Raw genomic sequence first — 13,265 nt, 5'->3', positions numbered from 1 at the left:
AACAATATATTTTGTGTCATCATGTTCCCTAATAAAAATATATGGTTGAAATAACAATATATATTTTCAGATTTTTAAAATACACTATTTTGTTCATAGAATATGATTGTTCCAACAATATCTCTTCTCTGTGCGTACATTCGTGCTTTAATAGTAAGTCACCTCTGCCTTAACCACAACCAACATTAAAAATAAAAAAATATTATTTTTATATTTCAAAACAAAAAACCTTAGAATTGGACACTTGACATCCGTCATATATCGAACTTTTCTTGCAACTCCTAACCAAACTCCCATGCTGCTTAAGGGTTAAGACCCTCTTTAAAATACAAAAAACACCAAAACCTGTTGTAAACAAAAATATTTCTTCTAAAAGTAACTCGTAATACCAGATTTTTTGTTTTTGTTATTTCTTTCATTATTATTACGCTTTGTTTTTGTATTTGTTGCTTGAATAATAATCATCCATAATTATTTGCTTTGGTTGAATAAATATTTATAAGTTTTGGCAGTTAATGCCATAAATATAAATTAACTGCCACCATTGTCGTGGAAGACAAACAATACAATTTCAAAAGAAACCAAAATCAGGTTTAAAAATCATTTTTGATTTCAATATTTAGTAAAGTAATGAGGTTTTGATATAATATTTCAAATCTAAAAACTATTAAATATTAAAAGATATTGTTCGAAAATCAAAAAGCAGTCTTTAAACAATTCACGTTTATGGCTGATGAAGTCCCACAAAAATATTGTTTAAAAAAATCCACGTTTATGGCTGATGAAGTCTTCAAAAAATATTGTTTAAAAAATCCATGTTTATTACTGATGAAGTCCCACAAAAATATTGTTTAAAAATCCACGTTTATGGCTGATGAAGTCTTCAAAAAATATTGTTTAAAAAATCCACGTTTATGGCTGATGAAGTCTTCAAAAAATATTGTTTAAAAAATCCACGTTTATGGCTGAAGAAGTCTTCAAAAAATATTGTTTAAAAATCCACGTTTATGGCTGATAAAGTTTCTCAAAAATATTGTTTAAAAAATCCACGTTTATGGCTGATGAAGTCTTCAAAAAATATTGTTTAAAAAATCCACGTTTATGGCTGTTGAAGAGTCTCAAAAATATTGTTTAAAAAATCCACGTTTATGGCTGTTGAAGAGTCTCAAAAATATTGTTTAAAAAATCCACGTTTATGGCTGTTGAAGAGTCTCAAAAATATTGTTTAAAAAATCCACGTTTATGGCTGTTGAAGAGTCTCAAAAATATTGTTTAAAAAATCCACGTTTATGGCTGTTGAAGAGTCTCAAAAATATTGTTTAAAAAATCCACGTTTATGGCTGTTGAAGAGTCTCAAAAATATTGTTTAAAAAATCCACGTTTATGGCTGTTGAAGAGTCTCAAAAATATTGTTTAAAAAATCCACGTTTATGGCTGTTGAAGAGTCTCAAAAATATTGTTTAAAAAATCCACGTTTATGGCTGTTGAAGAGTCTCAAAAATATTGTTTAAAAAATCCACGTTTATGGCTGTTGAAGAGTCTCAAAAATATTGTTTAAAAAATCCACGTTTATGGCTGATGAAGTCTTCAAAAAATATTGTTTACAAAATCCACGTTTATGGCTGATGAAGTCTTCAAAAAATATTGTTTAAAAAATCCACGTTTATGGCTGTTGAAGAGTCTCAAAAATATTGTTTAAAAAATCCACGTTTATGGCTGTTGAAGAGTCTCAAAAATATTGTTTAAAAAATCCACGTTTATGGCTGTTGAAGAGTCTCAAAAATATTGTTTAAAAAATCCACGTTTATGGCTGTTGAAGAGTCTCAAAAATATTGTTTAAAAAATCCACGTTTATGGCTGTTGAAGAGTCTCAAAAATATTGTTTAAAAAATCCACGTTTATGGCTGTTGAAGAGTCTCAAAAATATTGTTTAAAAAATCCACGTTTATGGCTGTTGAAGAGTCTCAAAAATATTGTTTAAAAAATCCACGTTTATGGCTGTTGAAGAGTCTCAAAAATATTGTTTAAAAAATCCACGTTTATGGCTGTTGAAGAGTCTCAAAAATATTGTTTAAAAAATCCACGTTTATGGCTGTTGAAGAGTCTCAAAAATATTGTTTAAAAAATCCACGTTTATGGCTGTTGAAGAGTCTCAAAAATATTGTTTAAAAAATCCACGTTTATGGCTGTTGAAGAGTCTCAAAAATATTGTTTAAAAAATCCACGTTTATGGCTGTTGAAGAGTCTCAAAAATATTGTTTAAAAAATCCACGTTTATGGCTGTTGAAGAGTCTCAAAAATATTGTTTAAAAAATCCACGTTTATGGCTGTTGAAGAGTCTCAAAAATATTGTTTAAAAAATCCACGTTTATGGCTGTTGAAGAGTCTCAAAAATATTGTTTAAAAAATCCACGTTTATGGCTGTTGAAGAGTCTCAAAAATATTGTTTAAAAATCCACGTTTATGGCTGTTGAAGAGTCTCAAAAATATTGTTGAAAAAATCCACGTTTATGGCTGTTGAAGAGTCTCAAAAATATTGTTTAAAAAATCCACGTTTATGGCTGTTGAAGAGTCTCAAAAATATTGTTTAAAAAATCCACGTTTATGGCTGTTAAAGAGTCTCAAAAATATTGTTTAAAAAATCCACGTTTATGGCTGTTGAAGAGTCTCAAAAATATTGTTTGAAAAATCCACGTTTATGGCTGTTGAAGTCCCTCAAAAATATTCTTTAAAAAAATCCACATTAATGGCTCATAAAGTCCTTCAAAAATATTGTTTAAAAAAATCCACGTGCCTCAAAAATATTCTTTAAAAATCCATGGCTCACGAAGTCCCTCAAAAATATTCTTTCAAAAACATTTGAAGATACGCCATTCTCATATTGTCCCTGATGTCACCCATCATACTTCCTCTTCTGCTTTACCAATGTTATTGGATATTTATTTTCCTTGACACTTTGTCTTTGATTTTTGTATTTTTTAGCCACCAATAACTCAAGTTCATTGGCATCCAGCCACCATGATTTCAAACGAGGCAGGTAGTAGTAGTTTTATCATCCCACAGAGGACTGAAAAAAAACGCCAAGGTTTTCGTTTTTTTTTTTTGTTGGTGGAAGAAAGCAAGACAAGAGGAAAACAAAATGACTTTCATTTTTTGTAGTTGTTTAGCGATATATCTCCTATGGCTTTACCTTTATTGACTTCTTTCGTTACGCCAACAATGGCACTACGATGCAAAAACTAAAAAAAAACAAATGGCATTCACTTTGAGCCGTATAGATTACCAACATCCAACCAAGCGAGCAAAGAAAACACTGGACAGACACTACAAAGACTATCATTTGTTGTTGTTGTTGAAACTATCATTGCATGGAAATGAACCCTTCGTCAAGGTAGACTAAAGTTGAGTATGAAATGGAAAAAGTGCAACAACTTGAGGGAAAAAACTGCAACAATTTCCAATTGATTTTCTCATATTTCATTTCATTTCTTTCGTTTACCCGCTTCCATTCCCCTAAAAGAGCAATGAATGTTCAATGAATCTGTTTTTATTTATAGAAGAAGAGGGAAAACAGAAGGAGAAAGGGAGATTTTCATTTCGAAGCCAAGCAACAGCATCTTTAGTCAGGTGCGGCAGACACAATTAAAGGGTGGAACCTCTTTAAGGGATCATCAGTCCCATAAAAGAGATTTTTTTAAAAAATATTTTTTTCGAGTTATCATCAGCCACATAAACATGGATTTTTAAACAATATTTTTGAGGGACTTTATCAGCCATAAACGTGGATTTTTTAAAACAATATTTTTGAGGGACTTCATCAGCCATTAACGTGGATTTTTTAAACAATATTTTTGAGGGACTTCATCAGCCATAAACGTGGATTTTTTAAACAATATTTTTGAGGGACTTCATCAGCCATAAACGTGGATTTTTTAAACAATATCTTTGAGGGACTTCATCAGTCATAAACGTGGATTTTTTAAACAATATTTTTGAGGGACTTCATCAGTCATAAACGTGGATTTTTTAAACAATATTTTTGAGAGACTTCATCACCCATAAACGTGGATTTTTTAAACAATATTTCTGAGGGACTTCTCGTCATAAACGTGGATTTTTAAACAATATTTTTGAGGGACTTCATCCGTCATAAACGTGGATTTTTTAAACAATATTTTTGAGGGACTTCTCGTCATAAACGTGGATTTTTAAACAATATTTTTGAGGGACTTCTCGTCATAAACGTGGATTTTTAAACAATATTTTTGAGGGACTTCATCCACCATAAACGTGGATTTTTTAAACAATATTTTTGAGGGACTTCATCAGCCATAAACGTGGATTTTTTAAACAATATTTTTGAGGGACTTCATCGGCCATAAACGTGGATTTTTTAAACAATATTTTTGGGGGACTTCATCAGCCATAAACGTGGATTTTTTAAACATTATTTTTTAGGGACTTCATCAGCCATAAACGTGGATTTTTTAAACTATATTTTTTAGGGACTTCATCAGCCATAAACGTGGATTTTTTAAACATTATTTTTTAGGGATTTCATCAGCCATAAACGTGGATTTTTAAACAATATTTTTGAGGGACTTCATCCACCATAAACGTGGATTTTTTAAACAATATTTTTGAGGGACTTCATCAGCCATAAACGTGGATTTTTTAAACAATATTTTTGAGGGACTTCATCGGCCATAAACGTGGATTTTTTAAACAATAATTTTAAGGGACTTCATCAGCCATAAACGTGGATTTTTTAAACAATAATTTTAAGGGACTTCATCAGCCATAAACGTGGATTTTTTAAACAATAATTTTAAGGGACTTCATCAGCCATAAACGTGGATTTTTTAAACATTATTTTTTAGGGACTTCATCAGCCATAAACGTGGATTTTTTAAACTATATTTTTTAGGGACTTCATCAGCCATAAACGTGGATTTTTTAAACATTATTTTTTAGGGATTTCATCAGCCATAAACGTGGATTTTTTAAACAATAATTTTAAGGGACTTCATCAGCCATAAACGTGGATTTTTTAAACAATAATTTTAAGGGACTTCATCAGCCATAAACGTGGATTTTTTAAACAATAATTTTAAGGGACTTCATCAGCCATAAACGTGGATTTTTTAAACAATAATTTTAAGGGACTTCATCAGCCATAAACGTGGATTTTTTAAACAATAATTTTAAGGGACTTCATCAGCCATAAACGTGGATTTTTTAAACAATATTTTTGAGGGACTTCTCGTCATAAACGTGGATTTTTAAACAATATTTTTGAGGGACTTCATCCACCATAAACGTGGATTTTTTAAACAATATTTTTGAGGGACTTCATCAGCCATAAACGTGGATTTTTTAAACAATATTTTTGAGGGACTTCATCGGCCATAAACGTGGATTTTTTAAACAATATTTTTGGGGGACTTCATCAGCCATAAACGTGGATTTTTTAAACAATATTTTTGAGGGACTTCATCAGCCATAAACGTGGATTTTTTAAACTATATTTTTTAGGGACTTCATCAGCCATAAACGTGGATTTTTTAAACATTATTTTTTAGGGATTTCATCAGCCATAAACGTGGATTTTTTAAACAATAATTTTAAGGGACTTCATCAGCCATAAACGTGGATTTTTTAAACAATATTTTTAAGGGACTTCATCAGCCATAAACGTGGATTTTTTAAACAATAATTTTAAGGGACTTCATCAGCCATAAACGTGGATTTTTTAAACAATAATTTTAAGGGACTTCATCAGCCATAAACGTGGATTTTTTAAACAATAATTTTAAGGGACTTCATCAGCCATAAACGTGGATTTTTTAAACAATATTTTTTAGGGACTTCATCAGCCATAAACGTGGATTTTTTAAACATTATTTTTTAGGGACTTCATCAGCCATAAACGTGGATTTTTTAACAATCTTTTTTCAGACACCCTCATGTAACAAAATATTTTCCTTCCTAATGCTTCTAACCCAATTATTTTTCCACATTTCCTAAACGCTTCTTTTCCTTCTCGCACAATTTTCCCACTTTCCTTGGTCATGTGGATTGTTGCGGAAAATTTGTTTGCTTATACGTTGTGGCTTCTTAGAAGTTCATTGTTCCACATTTTTTTCCTTTTTCTTCTTCTTCTTGATATTAACATCCATAAGTGGTTTAGTTTAATCCGAATGCCAAACGCCAACAAAACTCCAATAAATACACCAAGTACCTCTACCAAACAACCATTCCAACCACCATGCCGTAACATAACCACTGGCACTTAGAGAGTTTTTTTCGTTGGATCCCCCTAACAAGCATGGATGGGAATCCATGCAACCAACCAACGAACCACCAGCATAAACAGCATTAAATAACAATTATAAAGTAATTTGAACACTCGAAGCTTAGGAAAGCCATTCAAGCAGCAGAAAATCCTTCTTGAATTGTTGCAACAAGCTGCAAAAAAACTTCGTAAGGAGAGATGATGTCGAATATTTTCCAAAACAAGCCAAGGGGATAACACACACACTTGCTGTTGCATCCAGTGTTACTGTGGCATCAGGAATACTTACTGTGTGTGGCTACATTTTGAATCAAGGGTTTGTGGATGGTTGGGTGGTGCAGAAGAAAACTACTGTTGACTACAATGTCTGGTGTTGATGCATTCATTATTGACGCAGTTGTTCGTTCATCTCTCTTTTTTTGCTTACCCCTAAAAGCTTTTAAGCCACTAAAGTAGTTATCGACTAGTTTTCAATGGGTTTTTGTGGCTTTCGCCATTATCTCCTCGCTCCAATTTACCAATATCGCCAGCATATTGCAAAAGTTAGAAAGGAATTTCTAAGAAGAAAATGCATATTAAATTTTCCTTCGGAAAGAAAGAGGACTTTTTCGTAAGTACCCTTTCATATTAATTACTGTTTTTAATTGGCTGTAGCCCAAAGGATAATCAATATCACAGCATAAGTTGAAGCTACTTGAATAGGATAAAAAGGTTCCTTTGTGTCGAGCATAATTAAATAATGTGATATTTACGGTGATTGCAAATGAAAGCCTAGTCTAATTACAACATAGATTGGGAATGAGGCTAGGGAGGGAATTATAGGTTAGTTGCAGTACAAAGGATGACATATTGTGCAGGAATGTCCATAATGCAGTCAGTTTAAACTCGCGGGCCTGCACAACCAAGGGTGACGTAGGGGACGAAAGATACCAAACAACGTGCCTGACAGACCTTATCTCAATTGTACATTGACCTCCCCATGGTGTCACCGCGGTAGCTGCCTTTAACACCCGTTGAAGGTAGTAAGCTAACATGTGCCGCGCGTTCACCCATAAAGACGTTAAAAACTTGGATTGGGCTTCAAAAATCAAAATACGCTAATTCCTGATGGCCCACAGGGTCTCTAACAAAAATTTCATCACGCCATAACGCGGAAGTTCAACTCACGGCGGATCTGTCCTTCGGGGTTCATACTCACCAAGGCCTTTCTTCCCCAAGAGGAATTTTCCGTGCCCCAGACTTTCACCTCCACTTTGTTGCACAGTGTTATCTAATCTAATCTAAAAAATGTGTTCAGCTAGGTGAAAGGTACCACCTACGGGGCTATATCAAAGAGTCATCCTATCTTCAAATTTTTTGGCGGAAAAATTTTATAGCTGCAGGGAACCTCAAGAGTCAAATTGACCCATGTTGACGAATTTTAGTGAAGAAATTTCGTGACCACTGAAAATTCCCGCAAATCGGGAGGTACAGTTATATGGGGGGATATACCAAAACATGGACCTATGTATATTGACGATTATTTTTGAGTAGACAAAATTGTAGCTAAAATTCTCAAAATACCGATCATTACAGCTAGTTCGGTTAAAAATTGCAGCTAAAATTCTCAAAATACCAAAAATCAGGAGATACCGTTATATGGGGGCTATACCAAAATATGGACCTATGTTGACGATGTTTAGTTGGAGATGTTTTATGACCACTGAGAACTTCAAATGGCAAATTAGAGCTAGTTCGGTTAAAAATTGAGGCTAAAATTCTCAAAATACCGAAAATCGGGAGGTACCGTTATATGAGGACTATACCAAAACATGGACCTATGTTGACGATGTTTGGTGGAGATATTTCATGACAACTGAGAACCTCAAATAGCAAGTTACAGCTAGTTCGGTTAAAAATTGTAGCTAAAATTCTCAAAATACCGAAAATCGGGAGGCACCGATATATGGGGGCTATACCAAAGCATGGACCTATGTTGACGATGTTTCGTGGAGATGTTTCATGAGCACTGAGAACCTCAAATGTCAAATTGCAGATAGTTCGGTTAAAAATTGTGGCTAAAATTCTCAAAATACCGAAAATCGGGAGGTACCGTTATATGAGGACTATACCAAAACATGGACCTATGCCCATATCCTTTGGGACATAAGTTTGTTGATCACTAGGAACCCTAAGTGCCAAATTATATCTAATTCGATCTGCAAATGTGGCGAATAACGTCAAAATACCTCAAATCCGGAGGTACCGTTATATGGGGGCTATACCAAAGAGTGGACCGATATAGCCCATCTTCGAACTTGACCTGCCTATGGAAAAAAGACCCTCGGGTGCAAAATTTCAGCACTCTATCTCAATTATTGCGGACGCTAGAGTAATTACAACAGACGGACAGGCAGACGGACAGACGGACATGGCTAGATCGTCTTAGAATTTAATCCTGATCACGAATATATATGTACTTTATAGGGTCGCAAATGATTAGTTCGATGTGTTATAAACGGAATGATAAACTTAATATACCCTCCATATGGTGGAGGGTATAAAAAAATCACCGGAGGGCTTTTTAAATAAAAGTTGAAATTTTTAGGGGTTTTTTGGGTTTTCACGATTTTGCTAGGAAACCGCAAGTCCTATCGAAATGGGACTAAAGAAAAAGTTGTAGCTATGAAAATTCTCTACATGATTGAATTTCGTAGGTTTTACCGTTATTGAGATATAGAAGTTCAAATTGGGACCCCAAAATTTTCTAAAAATAGAGCTCCAGATCTTCTAAAAAAACTTCATGTCTTCTATAATTAGACCTCCCGGTCTTCAATGAGAACACCTTATGCTTTTCTGTAAGAAGGGCTCCTGCTCTTCTATAAAAAGACCATCTGTTTTTTTATAAGTTGGTATCCTGCTCTTATTAGCTCCTGCTTTTTATGAGAGGACCCTCTGTTCTTCTATGAGAAGACCTCCTGCTTCTCTATAAGAAGACATCCTGCCCCCCGATGAAAAGACATCCTGCTCTTCTATGAGAAGACGTCCTGCTCTTCTATGAGAAGACATCTTGCCCTTCTATGAGAAGACATCCTGCCTTTCTATGAGACGACCTTTTGCTCTTCAAGGAGGAGACATCCTGCCCTTCTATGAGAAGACCTTCTGCACTTCTATGAGAAGATGTCATATTAATGGTTTAGTAGCCTGTTCCGGTAGTAAGACAGGACTGTCACGTATCACTTACGAAACTCTTTATATCGCAATAACTTTTCCTTCCATTCTGACGAATTTCCTCTTTATGCTCTATTTAAACGTTCGCACTGTGTGTAGATTCACTTTTGCAAGGCACTTTTAATTTCGGAATAAAATTTGTGGTCTGTTGAAATTTTCAAACTCAAATGCTAATGTCATTTCCTTTAATTATTTGCTTTACAAAAGAAAATGGGAAGGGAGGGGAAGAAGCCTTTCTAAAGAAGTTAACTAAGAAAAGTGCAAGCAACTTTTTTCGAGAAAAAAGTCATTTTGTTATGCATCACATGCTACCAGACTAGGCAGCAAAAGCAGTAAATTAATGTTTGAGGTAGTAGCCTTTGCTAAAGTGCAGCTACAGTGTATGGCGAATGTTATAAGAGACGGATAGAAGACCTCCAAAAGAACTTCTATGGATAGAAAACCTTCGAAAGGTCGCCCATGCATAAAAAACATGTAAAAGGTTTTCAATGTATAGAAGAACTCCTAAAAAATAGAAGACCTCTTAATGTTATACGAGATGGTATAAAGAAAGTGAACGGTGGCCAGTTATTGGAGATACTTGAGGTATGCTAGGGCTTTAAAAATGATTACATTATTGTAATGTACTAAGTAGGTAGTAAAAAAGTTCAGCAAAAATAATTTGCCCAGTACAAGAGAAGACTTCATAGTATCGAATAGCATAGAGATATGATACATACTTCTTATCGCAGAGTCTGAGATATCGAACATAGCTCAATATGCCTTATAGATAAGTTTCAGGTTGCCCATATATAGCTAAGGTAAAAATGTGATGTTGACTTGCCGGAGTATTGACCTCCACATTTCTCCCACAGATATTCATTCCATTTGCCAGAAAAAACATGTCTTAATTATTATCCCAATTCCCTAACCGCATACAGTCTACCTTTGTTTAAATTTCCTTTCAGAATGCAAATGCATTGAAATGAAAAAAATAGCAGAAACACAAAGCAAAGCCTTTGTCAGATTAGTTAGTCTCTGTAATTAAATACGTCCACCGTAAACATCTTCGTTACACTTGTTTGCTTTACAAACAAGACAGGAGAAGGAGAAGATGAAGGCGGAGTTTACTTCGGAAGTCTGGTTACTTCTTTGTAAAACGCAACACAACACACCAGTTCAAATGTAAAGAAAAATCTACAGACTACAGACTTTAATCTTTAGATGCGATTACAACACCACGCTAACGACCAAACGACCGACCACTGACTAAAAAAAAACACATTCACCTGTCAGCCACACTCACTTCTGTTTCGTTTTCATGAACTCAAAGCGGGTAAAGGGTGAAGGTGGTGTTGGTGGGGTAATGTTAAAGGCCAAATTAGCCCCAGACTTGGTTTTGCAAATTATTTTTTTTTGTCTGTTACTACTTTAAAATTCATAGAGAAGCAATTACCAACAGTTAAGCGAAAATGTTTAGCCGTCGGACTATCAGGAAGTAGATATTTAGGGGAAAAGATGAAAGAAAGACACAGTGGGCGAAGGAAAGAGAATTAACAAGTATGCAAGGTATCAAGTTTGGCCGGGCTGAACTTTTTATACCCTCCACCATAAATATTCTTAACTAAAATGAAATAATTAATTTCCTTTCCTGTCCACAATTTTAGGTGCACGCATTTTTGACCACGTATACCCCAAATACCTAAATTATCTAATCTAAAAAATGGGGCCCATCTTGGCAATTTTTTGTAAAAAATTTTGGTAACTGCACTGACGCTCAAATGTCAAATTACGGGTAGTTCCGTCAAACGATGTAGCTAAGACCCTCAAAATACCGAAAATACGGAGGTACCGTTGCATGGAAGTGTGAAGAAGTTTCGTGACCACTGAGGACCTCAAATGCCACGTAGCAGCCAGTTCGGTTAACTATTTTAGATAAAATAATCAAGATACTGGAAATCGGGAGGTACCGTTATATGAGGCCTTTACCAAAACATGGACCTATGCCTAAGTTTTTTGTCACTACGTTCTATAAATTTCGCCTAGAGGGGCCCTCAATTGGTCCATCCTCATAAATTGAATCTTTTCATCATCGGTCCATATTTTAAAATTTATACACTCAACCTGTAAGAGGATTATTATACGTTTATAGTGGACCCAATGGCCAAGTTAGCTGCACTCGCCTTGTATTCCTACGCTCCATAAATTTCGCCTAGGGGGGCCTTAATATGCCCATCCTTATAAATGAAGACTTTTCATCATCGGTCCATATTTCAAATTTTATCCAATCAATCTCTAAGCTGATTATTATATTTTTATAGTGGACCCAATGACCAAGTTAGTTGCACTCGCATTGTATCCCTACACTTCATAAATTTCGCCTAGGGGAGACCTCAATAGGTCCATCCTCATAAATGAAGACTTTTCATCCGCGGTCCATATTTCAAAATGTATGCAATCAACCTCTAACCTGATTATTATACTTTTATAGTGGACCCAATGGCCAAGTTAGCTGCACTCGCCTTGTATTACTACGCTCCATAAATTTCGCCTAGGGGACCGTCAATAGATCCATCCCATATATGAAGTGGTGGTAGTGGTGGGGGTTTTTCAAAATCGTTTTTATCTTCACGCACATCATCCACCATAGTATGGGTAGAGGAAATTTCACAAACAAACAATGACGATTTCATGGTTTAACTATTGACCTGAGAAAGGGGCATGGAACAGGATTACTTTGGTGGTTATGTTGACCAAATTTTCCAGCGTGAGAAGTATTCCTAGCTTCCACATGGTGGAAAATAGTTTTACTTACCTCAACTCTGTACACGCAGAGAAGAAATATTGTTACAGCAAGCTTATTGAGCGTATTGTAGATATTTAAAAATATATATTGTTGCAGCAACTATATATTTTATGTCAAACACCAAATATATAGTTGTACCAACAATGTAAAATTCCAATACCCAATTTTGTTAACAGAATATGCCTGCTTCAACCACAATCCTTATTTGCTTCTACGTTCTGGGTGCTGCATTCATTTCAACTCCTCTAGAGCTCAAGGAAAGATGAAACTGCGCCAAACAATTGTGGAGTTTGTGGTAGAGTTTGTCACCATACTCTCCAACTATTTAACTAACCAGCCAAAACTGTTGAACTAACAGGGTGCAACGAGTTAAGGGGTCATGCATACCCAACCTATTTATTTTGCCAACTTTCCCTCCCACTGTGCCTTTACACCAACTACACCCGCCAAAAGTTATTAGCATAATTGCTACATGATGTTTTTTGTAGAGGGCATTGTTGCTGCTGCCAAAAAAAAAAATATGCTTTTAGTACCAAATTTTTGCATATTTACAAAAGTTAACGAAGCGTTAATTTTTTCTACTTTACACAAAAAAAAACTTGCCCTACATTGGTAAACTGGCTGCGGTAGACGTCTCTACGCCACAACTTTGCAACTATTATGTGCTCGTATGGCCATTTATGGCAAACAATTTGAAGCAACTTAGCATAATGTTGCTAAAAAATTTTGATTGGCAAATAAATAACAAAAAATCTAACAAATTTTCTTAGCAGCGGCTTAGAAACAGGTGTAAATAAGTTAGAAGGTCTTTGGGTGGAGAATAGTTGTGTCAATATTTAGCCATACATAGCTAAAAAGGAATGTTGGATATTTTTTTCATAGTTTTACACAAAGGAATATTTTTCTCTTCTATTGGCAATTGGATAATGTGCAAAAGGATATATAAACTCTTCAGATGACCAATGCTAATCGCAT

General features: G+C 34.7%; 1 protein-coding gene across 4 annotated transcripts in view; it reads right to left on the bottom strand.

Moving 5' to 3' along the window:
* Positions 1-13,265, bottom strand: part of Tsp66E (Tetraspanin 66E) — a 193,696-nt gene that overhangs the window by 152,876 nt on the left and 27,555 nt on the right. The window lies entirely within an intron of this gene.

The sequence above is a fragment of the Musca autumnalis genome, unplaced genomic scaffold (assembly GCF_047663935.1).
Source record: "Musca autumnalis isolate F117 unplaced genomic scaffold, ASM4766393v1 scaffold_4, whole genome shotgun sequence".
Lineage (NCBI taxonomy): Eukaryota > Metazoa > Arthropoda > Insecta > Diptera > Muscidae > Musca > Musca autumnalis.
Note: the sequence above shows the minus strand (reverse complement) of the source record. Positions and strands in the feature narration are given on the sequence as shown.